Source organism: Malaclemys terrapin, chromosome 2 (genome assembly GCF_027887155.1).
Source record: "Malaclemys terrapin pileata isolate rMalTer1 chromosome 2, rMalTer1.hap1, whole genome shotgun sequence".
Classification (NCBI taxonomy): Eukaryota; Metazoa; Chordata; order Testudines; family Emydidae; genus Malaclemys; species Malaclemys terrapin.
In genome coordinates, this window is record NC_071506.1 from 119,514,709 (window position 1) to 119,538,324 (window position 23,616).

General features: G+C 39.2%; 1 protein-coding gene across 1 annotated transcript in view; it reads right to left on the bottom strand.

Annotated features, from left to right (window-relative positions):
* The window catches only part of GMDS (GDP-mannose 4,6-dehydratase), a 563,918-nt gene that overhangs the window by 67,006 nt on the left and 473,296 nt on the right, over positions 1-23,616 (bottom strand). The window lies entirely within an intron of this gene.

A 23,616-nucleotide genomic window follows, 5' to 3' on the forward strand; every position in this document is an offset into this window, starting at 1 on the left:
TATTGCTGTTCAATTTAATATTGTTGACTGACATGTAACAGCAGCCAACCTAATTTTGGAGTCAAACCTGCTCATCTGAAAAGAGAAAACCATACTGAAAAAAGGCTAAAAGCCGATTTTGAGAACAACATTTTGCCTCTCAACGGAAGACACGATGTTATAAATGTAAGCCTTCCAAGATTCATGGGGTGTGAGGGATTCCTTAAAACTGATGCATCCCTTCCCTTGGGCATTGTCAGATCCTGAAATGGACTGGAAAACCAATACTACTCCTTCCTAAACAAACTAGGTATCAAAAGGCAGAAGATTCTGCTAAAACCATCAATAAGTGACTTTGCCAAGAAAACCTTTTTTCTCAGCAAAAAATGACACTTTCAGTTAGCTTTTGTCCAGATTAATAAGCAATTTTTACCTCGTACATGTTTTGTTTTGAATACATAGAATCAATTAGAGCTTTTTCTGCAGTACGGGGGCCTCTAATTTGAGGTCAGCTTGCAGTCCCAGTGAAATTCATAATAAAATACCCTTGAGGTAAAGAGGGAATTCAGTACGAGATACTGAACAGTTGGTTTTTCCAACACCAAGTTACCTGGATTAAGGTTTGTAAATGATTTCTCTCCTATACAATCAACAAGTCTAAAAACAGTTCCCTGTTTTATCGTACTACTTTGCTCAGGAAGAGAAGCAGAGGGAAACCAAAGCTATTTGCTTCACAGAAAGGGGGAAAAAAAAGATAGCATGAGGGGAAAAATGCTTGTGTTTGCAAGTCTAAACTAGTATTGTCTGGTGGCAAATGTGGTCGGTGGATAGACTTTAATGTTTCTGGATGTATGATTCTGCATGTGTCAAGGCTGACAGCACTAAAGCTGAACTCCTTTTTGAACAAGTAAAGTAGGTTGCACATAACCACATAGCCATGCTGCCCCACCAATGACCTTAACCTTGATCTGGAAGGAACCACCCCTCTCAGTGAAAGACAGTTAATTTAGTCTCCATCATAATTTAGCCCCAAGACTGCTGTAAGTAGAGACTATCCATTGTGTTGAATTATGACTTTTGGTTATGGTGCCCCAGATTACTATCCACTGAGGCTTTCCTAATGTTATTGGATTCTAGCCTATATAGGCAAAAGAGAGTTTGAAGTGTTAAATGAGATGCGTGTGCTGAATTGTAGCTCTTTCTATGTCCAGTACACATATTTCCACTGAGGAAACCAACTCCTTTCTTAACTGCAGACACACATTATATGTGTTTACTTTATCGACAGTATTTACATGCACACAGAGAGATCTGTGAAATCACAAATTTAAAGTAAGAATGAAAGCTTATGCTGCTGTAAAGTGCACAGTAATGTAAAAATATAAACCTGTTTAAAACGCAAAGCATAATATATGGGATAATAAGTTCTGGTGCCACTGCTTTAACCTTAGCAGACGTGCACGGTTTTACTTTCTTTGATTTTGTGTTCGTTCATCCTGTAATACCAAACTCAGACCCAGAACACACATATTAGAACCTTATTCACAATATTTTTAATGTCCTCTCAAAGCTTCTTCAATATAAAATCTTTCCAGAGTTATAATTATTTGTTTCACTTTTCCAGGTGGCATTTTTACTTTTGAGAAAATATGCAATTGATGGGGGCAATGAAAAGCTTTAGTCGATCAATAAAGCTTTTAAAATTTACAATAGCTGTAATCAGCAATAAATCCGGGGTCCATTCTGGTTGATCTGTATGTAGTCATGTTTCTCCATTTCAGTGTCCAGATTGTTGCTGAACATTTGTATGGTTTGGTGGCTGTACCTTTCCATCTCAAGTATGCAAGAATTGTTAGTCTCAGCTCACAGCTCACTATCAGTGAAATTCCACTATTTTATCAAAAAGAAGGAAGCTGAATGAGGAACTCAACAGAACCCCCTACTTGGATGCCACATATGTCTGTGCTAAAGACATTCATGCTTATGCAACATTGCTTGTGGTAAACAAGCAGCCTTCCCATAAAATCTGTCTCTGATGCCAGTTCGTTACCATTCGACTGATTTGATAGGTGTAGATTATGAGCTTGTAACAGGGATGTGGCACAACTGGACTGGTTCAGGAAGAAGGCTGTTTCCCAAAAGAGAATCAGAAGGATAAGAATTTGGAGTTAGACTGAGCCTTTGCTCAATGCCTCTGCTCTTCCCTTGCTCTGGGTGAGGGGAGTAATTTGTTACAGCCTTTTCCCTTTTCCCCACTGCCTCAGATCTGCTGGGGGGGAGGGGTCAGACCCTAGGCTCCAGCATTGCTTCCCTTGCCCACCTGCTCAAGGGGTGTGTGCAGCTGCTACTCCCCCTCTTGATCAGGACCCAAGGTCCAGGAGCAGCACTAATGCAGCTGTGAGATCTGAGTGGTGGCATTAAGTTCAGGTACAATCTGGTCTAATATTAGCATGATTATCAGATATCAGAGCATGACTGAGCTTTTGGGGCTAAAATAGTCTTAGACGGTACAGAACAGCACCTCTGAAAGCTGGCTTCAAATGTGCCTGAGGCGATTACTAAAATCAGTGTAATGGCATCAGAGATTTGTTGTAACATTACGAACAATATTCTAGCCAAAAGGAGAAAAGTTTTGTAAACTCATTCTTTAAATTACCACTTCAGAGAAGCCAGTACCAGCTGTATGTTACTCCTCACAGGGATTTCAGTTAAAACCTTTCATTAGAAAAATGCCGATGGTGACAATGTTTTATTGCACTGCCAAGACACAACAGTATGTGTAGGACTTGTTCTGTAACATGCAAACATGATGCACTGCAGTTCCATTTCTCCCCCCAGAGATGATGTGTTGCATTTCCATTCCTCTCCCTCACCCCTAAATCCACCCAATTGTATGTGGTCTATTAAGAGACCTTAATAATGAATAATGCTTATTACGGTGGGGAGTCCCCACCAGTGCTATCTAGTCCACTTCAATGGAAGTAAACACTAAGAAAGAGTGAAATATCTTGGCTTCATTGAAGTCAATGGCAAAAGTCCCATTTGAACTCAGTCGGGCCAGGATTTCACGCTATAACTGGTATTACTTGTTTGCAGGACTTAGCTCTTAGATTGCAAGATTTTCTGGTCAGGGATATATGTCTGTAAAGTATATCACACATTTTGGGTGCTATATCAATAATAGTTACAATAACAAATACACAAATCTCAAGAACATGACTGCACAGATACATTTATTTTGTACTATATACTCCAAGTATTAGCAGTTCTGTTTTACAAGTCCCAACCTACAACTCAATCAATTAAATATATTCTCCCCAAAAAAATGATTTATGCTACAAATAACTCTATACTTTCTCATTCTCATAACTATTTGAGAGATCCCACCTTGATCAGCCTTTTAACCTGTGGACCTGGCAAATGGCTACAAGCAGAAATGTGAAGTACAGGGATGTATTGAATTCCTGGAGGCTGAAGTCCAAAACATTCTCACACTCAGGTAGTAACTTGTAATGTCATAAAACTCTTCCTATATCTGTACTACTACAAATCAGAGCAGCTACTTTGATACATTAGATAAGTACATCAACTAAAGCATAACAAATAGGAACCACTATCAGCCATAATAATAACGAAATACACACGTGCAGTCATCATTTTAATACTGGGTTATAATTTACCATTTGTTTTGCTAAAGTGGTCACTGTTTGGCTCATTAAGTAGAATATTTGACATTTAATTAAAATACAGTCTTATAAAGAATGGTACTTAAATTTTTAAGAGTATTCACTATTAATATTAGAATTGGAAAAGGGTAACAAAAATTATTAGGGGAATGGGACAGCTTCCATATGAGGAGAGATTAAAAAAACTGGGACTTTTCAGCTTGGAAAAGAGAGGATTAAGGGGGGATATGAAAGAGGTCTATAAAATTATGACCTGTATTGAGAAAGTGAATAAGGAAGTGTTCTTTACTCCTTCACATAACGCAAGAACCAGGAGTCAGCCAATGAAATTAACAGGCAGCAGGTCTAAAACAAACAAAAGGAATGCAACGCACAGTCAACCTGTGGAACTTGTTGCCAGGGGCTGTTGTGAAGACCAAAACTGTAACTGGGTCCAAAAAAGAATTAGGTAAGTTCCTGGAGGATAGGTCCATCAATGGCTATTAGCCAAGATGGTCAGGGATGCAATCCCATGCTCTGGGTGTCCCTAGCCTCTGACTGCCAAAAGCTGGGAATGGACAACAGGGGATGGATCACTTGATAATTGCCCTATTCTGTTCATTCCCTCTGAAGCACTTGGAATTGGCCACTGTTGGAAGGGGTTATTAACGTATAGCTCTAAAACAATTCAACTATAAATATACCTTAGCATATTACCCATTTTAATAAAATAAAGTAAAAAATTGTTTAAAATAATTGTGCATGTGAAGACAAATTTCTGCAAATAAGCCCCAGGCAGGTAACTAAAGATCAATAAGCATGACCTTAGCAGTGGGAAAATTCCTAGAATCACAAATCAGATTAGAGAGCTGTATAAAAATATTCACACTGTTGGTGTTCCTGGCAGAAAGAAAAAAAAATCATGTTTATTCTAGATTCACAAAAAAGTAAAAGACTTGTTACTTTCACCCACATTTTTGGTGGTTTTCTCCCCTATAGAGCAAAAGGCAGGTTTTTGCAGGTGCCTTAAATTTAATTTGAAGTTGTGTGAAATTCCTCGTCAAATTGAAATTGAAAAAGGAACGGATGTGAAGTTTCTGCCTTTTTCTGCTCCATAATAATACCCCTGGCTAAGTGTAGAAACTGCACCAGTCAAAGACTTTGTAGGCCTCATAGGCTGTAAGAAAAATATGTTTAAAAAATTATTGCCTGTGTTCTACTGAACTTTGTTTCCCTCATGCTTCTATCTCATCTATTTTATGAGTCTCTAACTCCTTGACTGTTTGCAAAGTATTCTGAAGGACTGTCTTGCTACCTGGTGGCTAGCCCAGGATAGAATTGTGTATGGATTACAAGTTTCAACAGCCACAAGTATTGCTTAAAAAAGAGTAGCAAGTGAGTGAGAGATCGAGAGAGAGAGAGAGAAGTAGCAAGAGGAAGATTAATACTGAATCATCTTCCGTTCCCTTTGATTTAGAAGAAAGCGTATGAAGTAAAATGAAGGTATTTAGTGATAATAGAAAACTGTGTGGTAGAAGGAAGGAAATAAAATTCACAATGTCTGAGGGAGTGAAGGAATACAGATTATTAGCTGACTCACACAATTCATCTAAGGTGTGAGGCTAGGGAGGAAAATCAAACAAAAGAAAATTTATCTCAGTAGTTAGATACAGTGACTCAGTGTACAAACACTCAATGAGTAGGAGCAGAAACTAGGGACAAGTAGCGGTCAATTAGGCCCCACTCCTTCAATAACTTATACACCTGCTTAATTTTACACACAGGAGTAATCAAGTTAAGTTTATGCCTAAATCTTTGTGAATTCCCTGTGTTTTAAATGGAGCTGGAATTATTATGGTGCATTTAACAACTTCAACCTTTACTCTTCTTTTCTAAGCAAACACAGTTGTGTACTACCAGACTAGTCTTGAATATCAACATAGTGATGAAAACAATGTTTGTTAGTCAACTGATGCTAAGCAAGTCACTGAGTTGTTGTAGGGTCTACAAAACAAGTGGCATTTTGTTACTTTTAATTTCCCAGTGTGGTAAATTAAAGAAAAAAAAAAACCTTCCTAAAATAAAATAAAATAAATAATACTTAGCACTTATGACACTTTACAAATTCAAACTGGAGTGAAGATATTAATTATTTCTCATCCCTGTGAAGCAGGTCTGATAAGTATTATTATCCTAGCATAATTTCACTTGATTACAGATGGGGACATGGTCAGAAAGATGACGTAACATACCTAAGGTCACATAGTAAATCTGTGACAGCCACAGGATTAGAACTCATAACTGCCCAATTGTTAATCCTATGCTCATTTCCCCAGAAGCCACTACATCTCATAAGGCAAGATAATCAAAATCTAGAAGGTCTTTCCTTCCCTACTGTATGGCAAACCACATTTTGAGCCTATTACATAATGACAGGATCCTTTTGAAATAGTTTGTACTGTATTTCCCCAGCTTTTCTAAGTAAGGAATAAGAGGAGACCACATTTACATCTTTAAAATTATTTGATTTCTATGTATATAATATACATCCTTCTAAAATTATGCTGCAGGAATGTTTGTGAAGGTTCCTCATAATTGTTAAAAATGTGTTGATTTCACATTTACACTAACATAGTATCAAGCTAACACCTGTGTATTATAGTAACAACAACCCATTGTGTTGTAACACTGGCGCTTCTTTTCTCCCTGTACATCAGAATAATGAACTTTGGTTACTGAATTGTTAGCAGTGCTCATGGACACATTGTAGATCTCCTCACTACATGTGGATATTCCACCCTACTTTAGCTGCACAGATACACGAGTGGTTTATATGTTAAATATATATCAGTCACCGAGGATGTAAGTTTACAGTTTCGGATCATTAATTTGAAGCTTACACACCCTACTCATGCAAAGAAAGAAGGGTTTGGCTTTCAGAACAGGCTTCCTATTGATCCACGTAAGGCTGGAAACTATGTATAGAAATACAGTCAAACCTTTTAAGATGAAATACAAAGTTTCCAGTAAGAGGATGAGATCCTTCAGACTGAAGGCACTGAAAAGCTGTCTTGTTGCCTAGCCAGTGAACTCAGGGTCTTATATTCCCTTTGATTTTGCATACAGATGGGAGCTTGCACTCATGGGTCAGGGTTTTTAAGAGATAAAACCAACAGGTTTCCATAAAAGTTACTGTAAAAACCTACTGTTTTTAACAGTGATTTCCTTTCTATAGGTTTTTCTATCCACCCTACAGAATTCTATGTCCTTGCTACAGAATTCTAAGGTTAGAAAAACCCATAGAAAAGAAATCACTCTTTGCAATTTAATATGACTTCTCATATGTGTTTGGATAGCCAGAACTCAGGTCCCTTGGTGAGAGGTGCCTCCTGGAAGTCCAACATTTGGTTTTGGGGTGGAGGTGCCTTTTAAATTTCTAGGACTTGGGTATGAGGTATTATCAAAGGATCAAAGTCTGGTAATTGGGGTGATAAGTCTCGATATCTAGGATAAGGGATTAGGATGAGGTTTGATATTAAAATAACTAAGAGTGGAGTGGTGTGGAAGGAGGAATGCTGCCCAAGCAGCTAGGCCTGGGTTATTAGGTGAGGGAGATAGCTGAATATTTAGGACTCTGATTTGGAGTAACGGGACCTAATTTTACTTATTTAATTTTTATGTAGCATCAATGACCCCTAAGGAGCTTTTCAGAAAAAGTAGGAAAGCAAGGCTCCTGCCCTGAAGAGTTATTTGAAATGCAATATTTTCAGTCCAAGTTTATATGAGGTCCACCAAACTCAGGTCGTGTGTGTGTATATATATTTTTAAGCAGGCTAGACATGCAGCTGAAACATACTCAGTTTGACTCAAAACATAAATTTGGAACAGTGTATCCAAAACTGAATACTAACCCCTTTCACAGCACTCGGCTTAACTGTACAAGTGTTTCTGGAAATGTTTAATAGAAAAAAAGTTTATTAAGAAACACTACAGGCACAGTTCTGTACATGTCTTTTCTTCTTCTTTTTTAATAATCCCTTTTATATTGCCTAAATCCCTAAAATCAGTGTCTGGACTCTAGCTGGAGGCTTCCCAAGAATTACTGCTTGTCAGCACCCTTTCCACAGAAATGAGGTTATTTACCGCCACTGACGTAATGTCAACTCATCTTTGTCCACTCATACGCTGGAGCCCTCTTTACGGGAAAGGCAAAACCTCAATTTTCCCTCTCTAACACACATATATATAAAATCCAGATTTAAAATAAACATCTGTGTCAGTAAAATGGTTTACTGGCTGCCTTGAGACAGGCCTAAGATACCACCTATAGCTTCTCAATGTATAAACCTGTACAGTTCACTTTAAATACCTGACCTGGATATGATATATTGGGATGGCTGACGTTACTAGTAATTGAAGTTTTTTACACCTTGGTCACCAGTTCAAACCTCAGACATGTTGTCAGTGATTAGTGATGTGCAAACCTCAAAAAAATCCTGAATTTCTGTTAATTTCGGATCTTTACTTAGTTTAACAAACTTTCTGAGTTTCTCCCTGCTCTCTACCTTTGTTGTGTGAAAATTGATAACAGTTTTCTTTCCTCTGCCTCAATTATCTTCTTGTGGATCTCTGGGTCTGGGAAGTGTTAAAGGGAAGTAAGGGGTATAACATTCCCCCCAGGCTCTCCACATCATCACATCAGGCTGTGGTACTGGGGTCTGCTCATGTCCTCTCTGAATAAGGTGTTTCTGAGGCTTTCTTGACAGAAATACCATAGACTACACAGCATTCTTCAGAAGCCTTCAATTCACCCAAGATTTGGGTCTTTTATAAAAGTGCTGTGACCACTGAGGCATCAGCAGCAGGAAAGCCCAGACAGCAGCAGGCTGAATTTCTGTCATCTAACAGTGAGATAGGAGGCATTTGTGGTGAACCCCCCTTTCCCAAGATTCAGCAAAAGTTCATTTGGAGAGAAGCAGAACATTCTGGTGGACAGAGATGGGATGGGATGGATTGATTATTATTAAATTAGCTTGTCTATCTCTAACAGTAACTAGTATTTGGTAGCCTACGTGAAATGAGTTGTTGATCACATTCCTTTGACTACCGGACAGGTGCCTACATAAAAAAACCCCATCACTGGTACATTTGTTGCCAGTCTCTGCAGAGAGGCATAGAGACCTAACTGATTTTCTTTCACCTCCAGGTGATCCCTCCAGATCATGATTGTGGTTAGCTGGTAAAATAGTGTGTAGAAACTTACATCAGTACCAGCACTGTAGATAAATAGAGGATCTCAGTCAATGGGACACTTTTCAAAAACTCTTAAATTGGCCTACAAAAACCCATTCAGTTACATTTAGCGTATACATACCTTGGTAATTGCTCTACAATAACTACAGTACGTGTGATGACAATCCACTCCACTTTATATAGAAAATCTGCTACTTTCTTTCAGACATGAACTTCAGTCAGTCAGCCAGGCCTTTGTGATCTCTTGGTTAGACTATTATAACGTGCTGCATAACTGGGCATACTCTGAAACTGATCATTGACTGAGGCAGTTGCAGGAGGCAGCTGCTTGCTTCTTAAAATAGGGACAGGTTACTTGTAACTGTCACAAGCTACACTGACTACCAGGACGTCAAAGAATACAGTTCAAGGTGTAATATTAAATATGAACTCCTTCACAAAATAGGATTTAGCTACCTAAGTGAGTGATCACATCTTGCTTTTTGAATCTGCCCAGCAATAACAGTCAGGGCAGGGTAGATCTGCTTTTGGTCCTTAACACTGGAAGAAAAGTGTAGGACTTTCTCTGCCAAGCGTCTGAGGAGTGAAACTCCCTTCAGAGGGCATCTGTCACAAACCCCTACTGGCTGCATTTCGAAATGCATAAATCTTCTATGTTGGGATTAACCCTTCTGTGACCATTTTGCAGATTCCCTCATTTGTTTCTTTTTGCTATTGTGTTCATCTTTCCCTCCATCCTTTGCACCATGTGAATACTGACCTCTTTGTAGGTAGGTTGCTTATCTCTAGGGCTATTTGGTTTCCTCCTTTCCCTACTTCCTGAGTTCTGTTTCACTATATTCAGTATTTTAACTAGTTGGTTCTTTCAATTGATTGTAACACTCTGGATTTTGACTTTTGTTGCTTTGCTCTGCAATAGACACCCGACAAATATGTTACATGCAAAGATAATACCCATAAACCATTTCTTTGGGTCGGGGGAGAGTGGAGTGGGGAGGGAGCCTGAATACAATTTAGGAAACTCTTCTGCAGCCTCTTTAATCTAACTATGCCCAGGATAAAAGGCTGTGCTAACCTTATGGGATTAGTAGTACAGAAGAACTGTTTGGAGTGAGGAGTAAATGTCACAACACACAGTCAGCGATGACACAAAGTGATATAAAAAGAGGGATTGGTAGGCTTTGTTGCTTAGTTACCAATACAGCACACAGAGCAAACCTGGTCATATCACTAACCTGAGCTTTTCCTAATACCTCACATTTCCTCTGTTTACAATTCCATCATCATAACCAACTTTCTAATTCCCCCAATGCATTGAAATAGAGCCTAGGATCAAGATGGAAACAGTGCCAGAGATTAGAGGTTTGGGGATTTACAACTGGTATCTAGCAAAAAACTAGAGTAGGAGCCAATCGCTTTGGTCAGAGGACAGTCCTTGTTATTTTAGAAAAGATTTTTAGATATATATAGATATTTTCTTAAGAATCAGAATGCGGAAACTGTGTGTTTTGTGGGTTAATCACACAAAACAAAATAAAAACAAAAACAATTCCTTTCCCACTCACCCCACCCGGAAATCAATTAAACGAAGATCTGGAAAGCACTGACTCAGTAACAGATGTAGTGAATTACAAACATATATTTGTCACAGATTACTGTATAAGAAAATAGGCAGCTGTCCCACTTCAAAATACATTTTTTGTGTTCATTATTATTAATCCATCTTTTCTGCATGTAGCTACTCAATATTAAGCATGACTGAAATGCAGTACAGTTCAGCACTCTGGCAAAAAGAAAGCCTGCAAAAATACAAAAAGGTTGCAAAAAGGAAACCTGATTTAAAAGATATTTTTGGTAGGCAATCAGGTGGTTTGCTCTGAATTTCAATGACTGTCTATAGTACTGTACTTTAAGTGTTACTGAATTTTCAGAAGGGCTGACGAGGAGTTTTAGTTTACTCCATTCTTAACCACAATACAATAGATAAAATTCAAAAGTCACTAGTCATCTGAGAGCTCTACCAAAGCTATAAAAATATACTGGCAAAGCTGGAAAGAAGACATTTAAATGAGGCCAGGTTAGGTGTTTCCAAGAGGTGAGTGACTGATCCTGTTTTATGTTATGCCAGACAATGTTAACATCTTAAATACTATCTCTGTCAAGTGACAGATAGATGTATTATTGTCTGTGAATTATTAAAACAACTTCACCTTGTCAGCCTTAATCCTTTCTGGATGAAAAAAAAAAATCTGTCAAGACAGGCATTCACTTTTAATCTATTACTAAATCTTTTTGAAGCTTGGTAATATTTTTCATACAGTCTGCTTTGGTCAGCTTGTCAGATACTATGCCTGAACATTGGCCATGACCATGAGCTAATCGCAAACATAATGCTCTTTGTTTGTTTGAGAGTCCTTCCTGCCTTGCTGAGAGCTACCGTGTCCCCTTTCACCTACCCAGTTGGGAGACCAGACAACTTGGGGATCATCCAAGACTGGCATTAAGATCCATTCCCTGGTTCAGGGAGAGTACTGTAGCTATTACAGCACGCAAATCACTTCTGGGGTTTTAATTAATAAAAAAATGTTTGGACAGATAGATCTCTCATGCATGCTTGCAACTCCCCTACACATGCAAATACTTCTTGAACACTAGTAAACACCAGGAATGTGGCATGAGGCTAAAATCAATTAGCCATGTTGTTCAACATTGCTCACCTTTTGTCACAGGCAGCCTCACTGTCACAGGCTATTCTGGTGTCATGCAGAGATGGGAAATAATGTGATCCAAAGATAACATCCATCCACCGTATTGCTCAAGCAGCAATCTCTACTGTATCTGGGCAGCACCACTGGAACCAGGCCCTACATCCTCATGTCTCCCTCCCAATTTGGCCAATTTGGTAATGGCGACAAAAAGGGGTAGATTTGTAAGTTTTTAAAACAAACATTTCAAATCCTCCACCACCATCAACCATTTGCCCAAAATGAAGCAAGAGAGAAAAGTTAAAGTGATAAGGATGGAGATGCTGGGGGGTAAAACAGACTGATCATAACAGAAAATTGGGGTTTTGACCAAATGAAAACTGTTGTGAAAATGTCTGCTTTTCCCCAAAATTATTAATTTTTGTTAGAAAACTGAATATCTGAAAATGTGTTTTTTTGGGGGTTTTTTTTGCCAAATGTATTTCAGCTTTTGGTTTTTCCAATGAAAAGTCAAAAAGTCAACAGAAAAAACACACTCAGGTTATGATCAGCTCTAAGAGGAATAAACTTCCTCAGAACTGGATGCCCCTTTATGGATGTCTTTCAGGGTGGACTGATTTAAATCAAAGCTATTTAAATCACCAATTTTAATCATGATTTAAATCAGCAAGCAGGAAACTTTGAGTTAAATAATTGATTTTAATCATGTTTTGCATTTGTACTTTTTAGTTATTTTGCTACAGAAAAGTTAATTCTTATTGGTTGGTAACCATTAAAACATATTGATTTGCAACTAAACATGGCCGGCTCCAGGCACCAGCTTAACAAGCAGGTGCTTGGGGCGGCCAAGGGAGAGGGGCGGCACCTGCAGCAATTCGGGGGCAGCAGGTCCCTCACTCCCTTTAGGAGCGAAGGACCTGCCGCTGAACTGCCACCGCCGATCGCGACTTTTTTTTTTATTGGGGCGGCAGAAAGGCTGGAGCCGGCCCTACAACTAAATATAGCCTTTACACTAAATTTGGTGCTTCTTTTTGCTAACCAGGAGTATACACTATACCTATACACATTTAGTTAAGCAGTTATACAGCTAAACTTTTACTCTTATTCAGATTCTTAATTTTTATTCTTTTATGTTAGAAAATGGTGAATGATGCATTTCTTATTTACTAGATGATTACTGTTACTTGCAATTCAAATTCAACTGAAAATTCACAAAAACAGGATTTGATTTGATTTTTTATTATTATTAAATAAAACTCTTAAATGTGCTGCACACAGAAGAAAAAAGTTTATCAAAACAAGTTTTGCATTTAAATATTATTGAAGTATTAAAACAGTTTACCTATCTAAACTATTGAACTAGTTGTTTCTGGGCACTACATCCTTCAAGATTTTAGAACTCAGAGAGCTAATCCTCTCATACCTAGTTTTTATTCATAGATTGGAAGAGAAACACAAGCTTTCCTGATTTTTCAGCTTCCAATTGGTTTCTCAACTCTGAATGAAATAGTTATTGAACTAAACTTGTTGAATAAATTGAAATGACCAACATTCTCTCTCTGTACCTGCCAAAGAGGTTACTGCTATCAAACATTAGCACTTTTCAGCAAACTCTGGGTCCATGTGCTTAGTCAGTGGTTTGACTTTCTTTACAACTTGGCAGCACATATGTACTGCTTATTTGTCTTTATTTTTTTTTGATATTTAATTTAAATTATTTGGCTAGATTATAGTAAGTTTAGGTTCCAACATAAACTGCCAATTTCAAATTTAATTTTAAATATGTTTATTTTTTAAAATATACCTGTATTTAATTTTAATTAAACATTCAATTTATGTAAATGTCTATTTTTTTAATTAGACATCATTGAATTTTATCCACCCTGGTTTCTTTACAACTTTATCTACCTCTATGGTCTTCATAGCAGTAACCTCGGTGTACCTCGCAAATATTAATGAATTTACTCTCACTCTGAGGAAGAGCAGTATCCTCATTGTACAGATTTTACAAAACAAGACAAGAGATCAAGATCCTGATTCAGCAAAGCATTTTAGTACCCTGCTTAAAGAGAAGCATACGCTTAAGAGTTTTGCTATGTCCAGGCCAAACAGACCTGCCCACAATCACAAACGGCAATAGTGGCAGACCCAGGAATTGAACTCAGTTTTTCTGAGTCTTAGACTAGCATTTTAACCACAAGAGTATCCTTTCTTGAACTTGTATATAAACAAGTTAAATGTTTCCCTTAAATTGGTCTTTGACCTGTTTTCTTTCTTTGATCTATTCCTTTGGTAACCAAATCTGGCATTTTCTTCTCGCCTTCATACCCTTCACATTAATGGTCCGATTTTCAGAGATTGAAACGGGAATTGCAAGTGTTAAAATCAGTACGATTTAGTTGTCAGTTACGTAGAGAAGAACCTTAGGCTAAACTGTGGCTTTACCACAAGCCCCATGTTTATTATTGCAATGCTAGTTTCCCCTTGTTTTGAAACAGATGCAGCTCTATACCTGGTACATCCCTCAGAGCATCAGCATAACTGCACTGCCTGGTGCATTGGGGGGCTCATTTGCCACCCGCAAAAGGGGAGGGGGAGTAGCTCTGCTGAGGCTGCTTTCCCCACTGTGCTGTTACCTGCAATGTGGGCAGCCGGTGCAGGGGGCTAAAGGATGTCTTGTGGACACTTGCTTGCCTGTGCAGGAGTGCTAGACAGGCCACAATCTGGCACTTATCCAACTTGTCTGACTATGTTCACCCTTTCAGGAAATATGTTGCTGTTGTAGGGTATCAGACTGCTGAACGCACCTGAGAGGATTGTTCTGTGCACTTCAGAAAGTGGACACCTTCTGAGTCCATTACCAGGATAAAAAATAATGGCTACCTTTATATGGCTCTTTAAAAAAAGCTGTCATGAAAGAAACAGAACAAAAAATCTTGGTAATTGAAAGGTAAAGTTATGTTGCCGACAGGGTGAACGCAAACTGGAATTTCCCTGATATCACTGTAAAAGGTGATTGTTTGGAAACCAAGAGTACAGTCATCTGTCAGGAGGCCGAGCTGGCACACCAGCTTCTCTGCATGGCATCTCCACCCTTGAAAACTCTCCAAATCCACATCCTGTTGCAGAAACATTCACTGTTTTACTGGAAATCAATGTCTCGTTTTCATAGAGACTTGCTTTTTTATTTATTTTCAAATGTGTAATTTGTCAGATTTTTTTACTGACTGTACGAGTAAAGACCAGAGAGATCAGGGGAAGCAATGAGAGAGATGGGGTTCTACATAAAAATAAATATTGTTCCTAAAACATGAAAAAATTGCGCACCATGGCATATACAGCTACACCTATAATTGAATAGCCCTCTTTGGAAGACTTAAATACTAAGTAGGCTAATTTTCAATGCAAATTTAGCAGAAGGTATTTTTAACATCAAAATTACAGCATGAAGCATCACATATTACATGCTAGTATTTTGTGATTGTCACTTACCTCTCTACACCCACACACATACAACAGAAGTAGACAGGGAAAGTGGCCGAAGTTCTAGCACTCCAGTACTTTATTCCAAGATTGATGGAGGAAATCTGACCCCATACTCTTTCTCTCCCCTGCCTTCAAAGCCCAGAAGTGGCATTTTTCTTTTCCACACAGTTCATGCCTTTAATGCATTCTAAATGCACAAAACACCCTAGCAGAACACCATCTGGACTGTGAGCAATGGCGGGTAAATGTATACCTGAAAAATGTAGGGCTACAGCTGCGGAAAAATTGTGACTTTATTATTTGCCCCCGTTTTTCATAAAAAAATTTTGAACCTTTTTTGACAAGCTTCTACAAAGGGCCCCAATTTTCAAAAAGAGCTCAGTTCCCATTTAGGAACCAAACTAAGTGGCCAGACTTTTAAAAGAACCCAACAAATCAGATGTTGAGCTCTTCTCAAAATATGTTACAATGGGTGCTGCTGGGTGCTGAGTACTTGAAAATCTGGCCCTGGTCTCTTTTGAAAATCTCACCCCATGTGGGTGAATGGAAAAGGGAGCGGGCTAATGGGCAATACTCAGGCAGGAAAAAAATCAGTGGGTGACCAAACTAGATAGGTGGCAAGGATGCATTAGTGCTGGAGCTGTCTGAAGCAAGAGCTCTTATGTATTTTATATGCTCCTATTTCTCCCCCTTCTCAGTTCCTTCTCTGGTGAGACTGTGCTTCTTCCAACACAGCTGCTTTAGCACAGGGAGCCTGCATACAGGCAGAGATAAGAAAACAAAAGCGTGGGGGAAGAGGGTGAGAAAACAGATCCAGATAATGAAGGAGGGAAGAGGGCCAAATTGGGGAGGGGGAAGCGGAGGGAAAGAGGAGACAAGGGGATAACTGGTGAACTAAGAAGAGATGTAAAATATAAATAAGTACAAATAAATACGTATATGGGGGAAAACCCAAAGAGGGGGCAACAAAATCAAAGAAGAGAAGGGGAGGGATAGCTCAGTGGTTTGAGCATTGGCCTGCTAAACCCAGGGTTGTGAGTTTAATCCTTGACGGGGCCATTTAGGGATCTGGGCCAAAAAATCTGTCTGGGGATTAGTCCTGCTTTGAGCAGGGGGTTGGACTAGATGACCTCCTGAGGTCCCTTCCAATCCTATGATTCTATGATAAAGGAGGAGAGGAGTGATTGAGATAATCTAGCCTGATAGGGACAGCACTTCTTGTCAATCAGAGACAGGAAGCATGGCCTGAGAAACAGTTGATTAAAAATAAAAAGCTATGTGAATTTAATCTGATCCCTTCAGGTCTGCAAACCTGTGCTGGGAATCTGGGGACAGCAGGCTGTCTTGGGATACTTCAGCCTGTCCACTCCTGAATAGAGAGGTACACGGACATGGGGAAAAAAAATCAATTGACATTATTTGAATCTCCACAAATATTTGGATTGATTGGGTCAGTTCTTATTTGAGATGAAGGGCTTCACTTCATCTGAAGGTTTAGCACTTAAGCACATGCTTAACTTTAAGTATGTGAGACATCCCATCAATGACTCACATGAGTAAAGTTAGGCACATGCTTAAATGCTTTGCAGAGTTGGGGCCTAATTAGGAAGCTAAATAACCTTCGATTCTCATTCTCCTCTCCCTCAATTCCAATCCTCCATTCTTTCAGGCTTGATTTAAAATGGTTTCTAAGAGTTGGGCCTAGGTCTTTGGCATTTCTGTAATTACCACTTGTCAGCCTCATTTAGAGGAATGATCAAGTGAGGCAGGGTAGGGAGCAGCGGCCATTTGCCTGGGTGACAGCTCCGTCTCCAAACTAATCTTTCAAAGGATCTGACATCGTTTCACCCAGCCACAGCAGAAAATTTTTACCTACAGTCAGTCAATTTTCTTCAGCCACTTTCACCATTTAAAACAAACAAAAAAAAGGCTATGAATCTTATAACAAGTACTGTGCAATGTTCAGAGCGCAAAACAGTTTTGACTTAGATCAGAGGAGTTAAGGGAACACTTTCCTTTTGTTAAGGTTGTCAGTTAGTTGCAGTACTAAGGGATCAAATGGCAGTATTAGAGAGATGTTCTCAGGAAGATCAATGAATACGGGAAGTTCACAGATGACACACAGCTCATTTTAAACCTCAGGAATGACAGCAGGGCATGAGGAGGAGCAGGACCAGCTGTGAAAGTTGCCAGAGGAGTACGTTGGAGGCACAGCAGAGGAGACATGGGACGACATAAAGGGCAGCAACTGGTTAACTGAGAAGCATAGCATGGGATGATTATAATGGTAGTGTTCAGCAGGATTCCAGTATTGAATGTCACTGAGGTGGATTTAAAAGATGGGACTGTCAAGTATGATGTAATGAGCAAATTGTGAAACAACAACAAGCAGAAGAGTATCTGAAGCATGCATTGTGGATAGCGCGCCTATACAAAGGGATGAATGCCAGGGTAGTAGTTAGTCTTACAGCAGAAGGAAAGGACAAGGGTACTTATTAAGAGGATTAATAAGACAGTGAGCAGAATTGCGCATGAACCCGATGAAGACAAGCAGGGTGGAAGACACCTTGCAAAAAAGACAATCTGATAACAAAAACGATCTTTACATGCTTCACCTAGGAACGCAGTGATATTCAAGGAAAAAAAGAATTTAAAGGAATATAGGAGAAGGAAAAGCAAAGGAGGGACAAGAAAAGAAAGCAAAACAACTTCATATATACACAGACATATACATATGGAATGGTGAGAGCAGGCTCTCTTGGAGTATTTCAGCATGTCCACTCCTCACTAGAGAGGTGCATGGAAATGAAAAAGAAAAAAGGAACAATTGACATTTTTTGAATCTCCACAAATATTTGGATCAATTAGATCAGTTGCCAGAAGCTGGGAAATGAGCGATAGGGGATGGATCACTTGATGATTACCTGTTCTGTTCATTCCCTCTGGGGCAACTGGCATTGGCCACCGTTGGAAGACAGAATACTGGACTAGATGGACCTTTGGTCTGACCCAGCATGGCCGTTCTTCTGTTCTTAATTGGGCCAATTTTTATTTGAGCTGCACTGCTTCACTTCATATGAAGATTTGGCAAAGCACTTAAGCCCATGGTTAGAGCACATTGCTATTCAGGTCTATTCCTGGCATTACCACTGACTCATGATTGTAGGCAAGTTGCTTAGCTTTTTTTGTCCTTCAATTTACTCACTAGTGAAACCGGGAGGCAGCAGTGCCTCTTATCTATTTCACACGCTTGAGATGCTTAAATATTCAATGTTTGTCCAGTGCAGAGTTCCTTATGAAAAGCACAACACAGGAACACATTATTATTCTCATATAACTAAATCAGAAATGTATGTTTTCAGTGGTAACTCTGAAGCATCTGACATAAGAAACACATGGACTGAAATAGAAAAACGTCTGCAGTGTTTTAATACCAGAAGACAGAGTTTACCAGACAAAGGCAAAATGAAGAAGAGGGGTGGGTGGCAATGGAACTGAGGGATAATACTGAGTCTGAACTAAGTGATGATAAAAATATATTGGCTGACACAGCAGCAGAGTCAGTTTGGAGAAGAGTTAAGGACAAGCAAGGGTAATCATATACCAAGGTAGTGATTATCGGATGAGACACAGACTTCCAGGACAAGAAAAGAAAGCAGATCAAGATTTTCTTTTAAAATAGATAAGAGAGGTCAGTTATTCTTCCTTCAAAGCTAGCATCTAACTCTCATGATTATTAATGTAAATTACATATGCATAATTACAAATTACTGGTGACGAAATAGGCCCTTAAGGAAGGGAATAATGGGTTTCCTTATACCGACATTTGAACAGTGTACAGGGTCAGACACAATTCTGGACCTAACAGTAGAAATTGGTCCAGTAGCACCTCTCATTCCATGTTCAGTTTCATTAGATTTTAAATACTCTTTAGGGCAAGAAAACTTAAAGGATGCATCACCAACGTCTTTGACTCCAGGAGATCTGAATTTGGGGGAATGTGATATGCCCCAAGAATTTTTACTGGAATGCTACGAAGTATGGGAAACATAGAGCTGAATATTTGAAAAACATTTAAAGAGAGTGAAATTTAAAGCTATCCTGGTTAAGCAGGGATGTAAAGATTAGGGTAAGCAATAAGTAGAAGACTTTAAATAAATAAATAAATAAAAACAATCCTTTCACAATATAAACAAGCTGGCAAGGAGGATTGAGATATCTATTAAAAACAAGCAAGAGCAGATTAAACAGATAATTACAGGAAGACAAAGAATTACTGGACATTCTGCTGTCAAGACCATTCCAGCTAACAATTTTTGTCAAGTATAGCTACACTAGAAAGGCAAAACAAGAAAGAAATGGTCTTCCCCTAAATTGTTCAGAATTGGAAGTAGGGGATATAACAAAAGGAACAGGTTAGTGTGCCTTTGTTCTTTACGGAAGAGGATGGACAACTGCTTCAAGACCAATGATATGTCTTCTGGTAAGAGAGAAGTGTTAGGGCATCTCTACATTAGGGAAATGTCCATTGATATAAGCAGTAGTTACAGCAGTGCAAACCCCTAACGTAGATACAATGTATTAATGCAACTTAATCCAGGGCGTAAATTTTCCCATCTTAGACAAACCCTAAAATGCCAATGAAACTGTGTGGGAAAAAGGATCCCACTTATGATATACAGAGCGCTAGATTTAGATTACATATAATATTTCCACAAGGTGAAAGAGATTCTTTCCTTTCCTTGAAGAAATGAAGATTGAAATTAGCGAAATCCTAACTGGTATTTTTTTAAGTTCTCTGACGACAGATCAGATTCCTGAGGTCTGGGAAGTGTTAAACATTTTGTTACAACAGAGGGCCATGGGAGGGAGCAATTATAGAATAGTTATCTTAACATCACTTGTGGAAAAATATTAGAAACAATTTTGCTAAATCACCTCAAGAAGCATAATTTGATTATAAACAGCCATTGTGTTAGTCTTGGAGGGAGGTCTCTGCTTAGAGCTAGCTTACTGAATTTCTTCAGATATTAATAGGATGTCTTTTAGTTTTGGGCCATTCCTTGCTTCTAATATTAGGTCCATGAGAAGATAGCAAATTAATGATAAACCACATTTGAAAGATCAAAAAATGGGAGATACTGCCAATTTTTTTCTAATGGGCACTGAAAGTTAGGTGGCTAAATTTGTATTTAAGTACCTCAATAAAAGGCATGATTTTTCAGACATGCTGTGCTCTAGGTAACTCAATCCCTTATTTTGGTGCCTAAAAATGGATTAAACTGCCTTATTTCAAGCATCCACATTTAAACATTTCGCCCATAGTAAAGAGTGAGAGCTAATGAGACCAGAATCACAGGGATTTGAATTCTGTAAGCAAATGAAACAGTAAGGGGAGGTTATCACTATATTGTCCAAGCGGTACACATGGAGTTTTAGTCATGCACCTCTTAGCAAAGGAGCCATGTGCTTAAAATGCCAGCACACTGTTTGAAAACATAATCACAGAACACAAAGGCAACAAACCCATAGAGAGCGTACGTGGGATTGTGACACAGCACTCATGAAACCTATTGACTATGAGAAGGGTATAAAGGTTATTGTACAAAAATCCTTGTAGCCATCCGCCTATACTGTCTGTACATTTAAAAAAAAAGTCAGACTGGATACAGAGAGGGATACAATACAAATAGAAAGAAATTTTAGGTCTGTGATCAGCAAGGGGAGGGGGGAAGGGTCAGAAGGGGAAAATTCCCAAGGCCCCTGAGTACCAGGGGGCCCCAAAGCAGTCAAAGGTTTCAATATCCAAAGACAGCCAACAGATTTAGAGGCAAGGCATTCACAAAGTTTACTTAGTTCAGCCAGAAGATAGTCTCACATTTCAAGGTTTCTTCTTCAGTGCTGGGTGGATGCTTAAAGCTGCTAAGCTTTTCAATTCAGTATTGAAGCAGAGGGATTGCTAACTGATTGGAATAAATACATTTAAAAAATTAACTCATCCATGCAGTCAGAACTGTATGTAGTATCAGTGTCCATTTGTTTGTACATTTCAGAATATTACATTAACCTTAAAAAAGAAAAAGCTTCTCTGCATTAAAGTCTAGTGTCTGAGCTTTAGGGTATGTCTAATAGTGGCAAGTTTCTGCACCACAAGTTATACCACTTTTATTAAAATGCTGGAATTAAACTGCTGTTGTGTGTCCACACTACGCTCCTTGTGATGCTGGAGCGCATCCACATTAGCAGCTCTTGCAACGGCAAAGAGAGCAGTGCATTGTGGTAGCTAGCCTACTGTGCAACAGGCTGCAGGGTGCTTTGAGAAGGGTTTGCAATGCCTCATGGGGTAGGCACAGCATCAAATGATGCAGGTTTCCCAATCCCATTGTTCCATAGGCATCCTACTACATTGCCAGCTGCTTTTCAACTGAAGTGTATGTGTATGTGGGGGGGAGTGTGTGACAAGGTGTGTGTGAATGGAGGGGGGGAGAGAGAAAGTGTGTTTTGGGGGACAGAGTGTGTCAGCGTGCTATCTTGTAAGTTCAGACAGAGGCAGGAAGCAACCAGTCCTGAGGCAGGGGGAGGGAGAAACCCCGACATCAGCCCCTGCCTCCCTCCTTGGGCGCGCGCACACACGCACACACACACCCCTGCCTCTGTGTTCAACAGCACGAGCATTCCACATTAATGGTTTGCTTTGTTTCATTGGGCTTATGCACAAGGAAACTTTTTTTTTTTTTTTTTTTGCGGTTCATCCACTGATATTTATTTTTGTACCGTAACCTTGTGAGAGCTCCTCTGCAATAGTGCATTCAGTTCCAGTTTCATTAGTAAGGACACTATGACCTCAGAGGTAGTATAGCTGTGGCAGTTAGGTGGGTTCCAAAATTCAAATATATTTATTGTTTTCAGGAAACACTAAAGATTTTTTTTTATTCTCATGGTTCAAGAGAAGTATTTATGTTAGCTAAATAGGACTGTATTTTCAAAGGTCTGTGGACTTTGCATGCATACCAACACCAAAGTGCACTTGCAAGCACATATACCCAGGCAGGTGCACAAATCAGTGGTCCCGAGAAGAATCTATGCTTACCTGTTAGAGCAATAACACAGCCGCAGAACAATCTATTCACAGTGCAGATGGTTTTGAAATCCAGAATTTGTGTTCTAAAAAAGGGGATAGGTAAGGCAGAGTGGGGAGATCCTGGACAGAGCTATTTCAAGCGGAAAGCAGCAAACAGATGGAGTAAAGTAGAACTAGAGTAAGGTCACTGAAGCAGATACATAATTCCAATGAGTTAGGGGAGTGAATATGTATTTGCAAGGAAAGAGAAAAGTATTGGGGGTCTGATGACAAAGCAGAAAAGTGGCTTATACAGCACAGACTTCTTGGGTGAAGTGTCCTTTTCCTGTTTAGCAAGTCCTTTTGTCTTTATTTCCCTCTTATCACTCCGACACCTTGCCCAAGTATAGAACGACAGGCAATTCTTAATGACTTCTTAGCTTTTGAAATGGTTCTGGTATAAGAGTCCAGCAATTTTGAATAGTTATTTACAACAAAGTTTCTATTGCTTTTTGAATTTTCAGCTTGGAACTGTTGTTCATTTATAAACATGCCACCCTCCTTCCTTTCCCACCTCTTCCCCCCCCCGGCAATCTGTGTTAAGACAAATGTGCTCTTGTAGCACCTCACTCATATCAGGAAGTTAATGCCAGCACTTCTGAATGGACTCACTGACAGCTGATGCTGTGTCAGCAGCCAGCAGGGCTGATAGTGTCCTCCTCAGGAGACTGAACACATCCTTTCTTGGGCACACCCACTCGCCGATAGCACAGCGAACAATTGTTCTCCTGGTCTAAAAACCTGGGCTGCGCCCCATGCCTGCACCATGTATTGTCATTACCCCACTTGGCTGCATACAAATCATTCACTCATTTTTTTGTCACAAGTTCTCTATTCAATTAGAACAAACACATTATTGGCCCCATCCAGCAGACCACACTGGTATCCTTGTTGACTTCAATAGGGGTATTCAAGTGAATAAAAGTTACTTATGGGAGTAAGAGTTTGCTAAGTTGGACCCTATAAACATTTTTTAAAAAGAGTATTTCATAACTATTATACTACCAAAGGTCACAAAAATGGAATTTTTACCGAGGCTATTCAATGGAGGGAGTTTATAGATTAACCTACAAGCTATTTTCCTTTTTAATATATTGAGGAAACATTTTAAAATGCAAATTTATCAACGCACCTCTCCATTTTTTCCTAACAGGAGAGAGATGACCAAATAGCGCATTTTAAATAAAAAGAGACAACATTTTGATTTGACTTTTCTTTTTGTTTCCTACATGGTGAAGTTTCCTACATGCTCCTTCTGTCCTGTGCTAGGACAGTAGCTTAAACACTGCAGCTGTGTCAATTATTGCCTTGCAAATGTGGCCCTCCAGATTTTTTCCAGAAATTGTTGTTATGTTTGTTTGTTTTTGGATAACTTGCTCGGGGGTGGGGAGGGGGAGGGGCTGATGAG